Consider the following 5,485-nt stretch of genomic DNA (forward strand, 5'->3'; position numbering starts at 1 on the left):
TTTGGTTTGTGTGTTTTTGTTATTGTTTATAGATTTAAGGCCTTTATTTTATAATAACCACGTTGTTTTAAATGCAACAGTAGCTCCTTTCTGCCTGGACACTTGGCAGAACACTGGGCTTTAAACTATGCTGAGTAACTGGTGATTTCTCTAGGAACAGACCTCGCACTTTCTGTCCTAGATATATTTATTCCTACTATACAGTAAAATACATCAGACTGCATAGAATAGTTTTGTATATTCTCTCTTGATCTTAAAGATTGTATCTTATTGAATAAAATATCCCACTGTGTATTATTTTTATATGTAAAAAAAAATAGGTTTAATACTGTATCGGGGTTTAACTTTTACTATTTCAGATCTTCCACAGCTTGTAATTTCATCAAGGGAATCCTTTGCCATTGTCAATTTGTTGGGTGTGAGTCCACCAATGAAGTATTATGTGAAAATTTTCAAACTTGCTTTATAGCAGATTGAAGAATTTGAGAGGAGTGAAAGTTAGAACACATAAAAGGGATGTGTCAGTTACTTTTGCTTCGATTATATATGAAGTAGTATAGTAGTAGTAATATGGAAGAGATTGCTAAGTTAAAATTTTTGCTGGCTATATAGTGGTGCTTTTTTTTTCCTTCCCGTTATTTCTATTTTTATAAAAGATAGGGCTTAAGTAGGACAGGACCCAGGGTGATATTACTTATGTATTCTCCATAAAGATAGCAAACAGCTTGTTAGCCAGTTAAGTGGTAGAGAAGGAAAGAAACAAGCTTAGGAAACCCTGGGCCTTGTCCATGAATATTAAGGACGAGACCAGTCCTAGAAAGTCTAAATCATTGCTCAGGGATCTAGATACTGTCTCATTGCAATTAGGTATGAAGAAGTGTTCATGCCTTGCTGAGATTTTCCAGGAGTGTGGTCAGCCCATCAGTTACTAAATTGAAATTTAAAAATCAGGTTTCAAATGTAAGCTTTGATGAACCTGAGGAAATGTTACAGTATTTTTTAAAAATAGGAAATTTTTGAGTTTCTAATAGACTTAGTTACCTAACACTTCCCTTCTGCTGACCCAGTTATACATATGTCTGGGATTGAGGGGCCAAGAATGTAATAAATTTAAAATATAAGTGAAATATTAGGGCCAGTTTGTCTAGGTCAGGGTGGTATATTTTATTTTAAGGTCCTCTAAAGTCATTCTGCTTTAAAATGCCTCTCAGACATTTCTTTGGACTTAAAATCATAGACAAACATCTCACAAACCAGTAAAACTTCCTATATAATAACCTTGTTACATGGATTGTTTAGTTATTTTCCAGATTAAATAGAAATCATTAAGACCAACTCCAAGTTTTAGTCTGCTTGACTAGTAGCATAAACTCAGTGTCTTCTATTTTAGAACATAGTTGAGAAAGATGGTCGTGGTAGGATTCCTTTGTCACATACAGTCCACTTGGGTTAAAGGTGGAATGTTAAGAAAAATGCCTTTTTGGCACACACTGTATGCAGAGCAGGACCAACTGAAATCAGAGATGTGCATTGCTGTCTTAAGGAACTCTGTGGTTGCTGAGCAAGGTAGAAAGGTGTCCTGTTAGAAAGTGAGATCGATGTGTTTTTATATTGTCCTGATGTGAACTCCTTAGCTTGGTTTTAGAGTGAAGGGTGACTGAAAATAAAATGTATTTTTATAGCTGAAAAATCAAGTCTCTAGGATATATATATGAATCTCATGTACCTGAATATCCAGGAACTGATACCATATTAGTATTTGTGTCTACTTAAAGTATAATAACTTTGGTTATATGAGTAATATATAATTTAAAGGAGGCTTCATGCCACAGTTGATAGTTTGCTTCTTTCAACTAAAACACAAAATGACTTTAAATGCTTGTTAGTGCCCCCACACAATCTAGTTTTAGAAATTAACAGTATGAGTATAACTGTAATCTTACCCTCCACCAGGGGGAGCTTCAGTATCAGTTAACACTTCTACAAACATTGAATTATATGTATCTATTCATAGAAATGCAAAATCTTGGAATAAAAAAAAAAGGATCATTTAAAGCCATCTATTCTGTAAACACTGAATGTCTAACAAAGAGGCATAGAGGCTCTCCCTCGAGAGTTTACAGTCTAATTGGGCAGGGAAGATACACAAAAAATTTATCAAAGGTATGAATAACACTGTGGCCACATGGGTAGTTCTCATAAGAATGTTTGGAGAAATATGGAGGTTGCTGTGTTACTTTCTTCTTCCTAGAACTCTGAACTAATCTCTGTTGGGCATCTTGATCTGGATCATAAATGGCCACCTTTTAGTCCTCAGTGAAACAATCCACTTCTTTGAAGTTATAATGTAGTTGGAAAAGCTAATCCTTAGGGAAAATATCTTTATTTAACTACCAACTTTATTAAAACAGGAAACTCTGTGTGGAGCTATTTTTCTCCACATATGAATAGTAGTAAAATATTCTGCATTTTAAAATATTTTGCTTCCTTATCCTCATAAGTACACATATTTGTCAGTTCATGAGCCTGAGTTTTGTTTGAGGGACTGAGGGACAGAAAGAGAAATAAGGAATACCTTGGTATTTTCCTCTGTAAGCAATCATATGGAATGTTGGAAACATAAACTATACTCATAAATTGTATATGTGTTGAAACCAAAGTGTGAAGAAATTGTTGGGCATTTTGGAGGAGGAGAAGAATTTGTAAAATAACCTTTTCTATGATTTGGGTCTTGTACTTATTTAAGGTGCTAAATATGTGTTAAAATAGCCCCTCTGGAATAAACTCCAAACTTAAAGGGGCAGAGTGGTTCGGATCTTTGTCCCGGATCTAGAAAGAGCCCATCTTTCAGGGAGGGAAATGAATGTGAGCTTTCTAGCCATCTTACTACCCAGCTTGTAGCATTTATACTCCCCAGTAATGTAAAAAATGTAAGTTATTCTTGAAGATGTAGTACAGACATTACATCGATCATGGATTTTTCTTACTGCAGTTTCATCTTGGGTTTGTTGAATGTGCAGTTCATTTATTGCCCTATCTTTCTTAAATATTCCTGTTGAGAACACCTGGAATCTTTGAACTGGGCGCCCAGTTCTGTTTTCTGGGAAGGCAACATGGGTTCTGTGTTGCAGACATTAATAAGCTTTAAAAGGGAATTGAGGGGTGTAAGTTCTTTGGGCTTGTTAAGAAATGGCCTCCTGTGGTTCTGGGCCCAAGGTGTGACATATTTTTCCCACTATTTGCTTCTCTTAAGAAGCAAGAGATTGGCTGTTCTTCATGAGGAAAAACCTTAATAAACCTTCCCTTTTTAAACAGTGTTGTGACTCTTATTTTGAGCTTTTGTTTTCAATGCATTTTTTTTTAAGCTTAATCATGTTCAAGTTCTTGTGCTAAATGTTGTAGGGCATACAAAGCAGAACAGTGCATGATCCTCGTAGGCCTGTCGACAAATATTTATTGCACTTCTACTGGTATGCCAAGTGCCGGTCGGCATGTTAGGGATACAACAGTGAATAATATAGACCAAAATCCCCTCTCATGGAGTATTTATCTTTAGAAAATGGTAAAAGACAAGTGTGTGTGTGTGTGTGTGTGTGTGTGTGTGTGTGTGTGTGTGTGTGTGTGTGTGTGTGTGTGTGTGTAACGATGAGGGCTGTGAAGAAGAGTTAAGCAGTGTAAGGGGGCAGGAGTGCTGGAGAGAGGGAATGTGGTGTTAGTGGGTCAAAGGTTTATGTCTCACTGAAGTTGATATTTCAGTAAGTATTTGAAGTATGCAGCCCATGCACCTGCCTGGGGGAAAGAAGGGCCTTCCATGCAGTGGAAAGGGTCTGTGCACATGCCATAAGGTGGACGTGTGCTTGGCATGTTAAAAGACTAGCAGGGAGATCCGTATGGCTGGAGTAGAGTGAGCAAGGGGGAGAATAGTAGTAGATAACAGAGATGATGGGGTTGGACAAGGGGAGATTTCCTTCAGCGTTTACTCTGAGTGGGGTCCATGGAAAGGATTTCAGCAAAGGGTAGAACATGATATTACTCAACCACAGTATACCATCAGGAATATTCTTTGTGTGTGGGGTTGAGAATAGCCCACACAGGAGCAAACATGGAAGCAGAAAGACCAGTTAGGAGACTGGATCAAATGAGAAATGGTGGTGTGACTATAGTGGGAGTGGTGGAGTGGCGACATTCTAGATATATTTTGAAAGTGGAGCCAACATGATTTACTGACACATGTAGAGTGGGATAGAGAGGAGTCATGGATGACAGATATTTGTGGCTAATAATCAAGATAGTGAAGACTGACAGGAGCAGGTTGGAAGGAGAATGGAGAGTGGATCAGGAGTTCAACTTTGAACATACTAAGTGTGAGAAGTGTGTCAGGTTCTAGGGATTTACAGTAGGCAGAGCTGGGTTCAGGGGAAGAGGTCTGAACAGGAGATTTACCTTGAATATTTGAAAACATGAGGCTGGATAGGATCACTAGGGTTTTACATAGATAGAGAAGAGGTCACTGAGGTATTCCATCATGAAGTTGGGAGAAGAGGAGGAATTAGTAAAAGCATGAGGGTCACTGGTGACCTTGATGGACTGACAGTGGAATGATGGAGGATATGTCTGGAGTAGATGTAGGAAAAAACGGGAAGACATTAAACATCAATCATTGTCTACCCTATTAAGAGAGGTGAAACAATGCTTGCTTGTGTGCTAATAGGAATGATCATTGAGAAGGAAAACTGAGTAAGCTAAACGGGCAGAATCTAGTACAAAAGTCAAGAAGCTGACCCAGATGGGAGCATGGGCAGGCATAGTGGCAGCAGTAAAGACAGTATAAAGGCATAGAAACTGGTGATGATTCAATAAGAACTAATTAAGAAAGTACCATAAAGAAGTGTTTAGGAGACAGAAGAGACATATTTTCTGTTCTGGGAGATTTGAAATGCTTCAGAAAGGGGAGTTGAACTAGGCCTTTAAGAAAGGGTGGGATTTCCAACAGGTGAGCCTGGGGGAAAATGATTACAGGCAGATTTCAGGAAAAAGCAAGGGCAGAAAACGGACACGAACAAGAAGTTATCTAGTTTGAGTTGGTGTTGTATAATGTGAAAGGAAAAGGCTAAAAGAGTAGATTGGGGTCATATAGCAGGCCTTGAAACAAGAAGTTGACAAACTAGTGGGTTGAATTACACAAATAACTAGGGCATAGCCGTCATCTAGGAGAGACTTGATGAGGTCAGGGGTGGAGAAATTTCAGAACTGATCATGATGAAAAACAGTATTGTAAGGATTACTCCCCATGGATTCTAATGGTCTTCCCACTCTTCATTTCTCACTTAATTTCTTCCCCTTCCTCTAATGAAGATAATCTCTGAGGCACATGATTGTGGTCACTTCCAGACAAATGTTCAATTTAGAAGGGAACCAGTATTAATACATTGGCACTCGAAGATGTTAGAGAGGATTCCTCTGCTTCACCTGACATGATTCTGCT

The sequence above is a fragment of the Galeopterus variegatus genome, unplaced genomic scaffold (assembly GCF_000696425.1).
Source record: "Galeopterus variegatus unplaced genomic scaffold, G_variegatus-3.0.2 Scaffold45, whole genome shotgun sequence".
Lineage (NCBI taxonomy): Eukaryota > Metazoa > Chordata > Mammalia > Dermoptera > Cynocephalidae > Galeopterus > Galeopterus variegatus.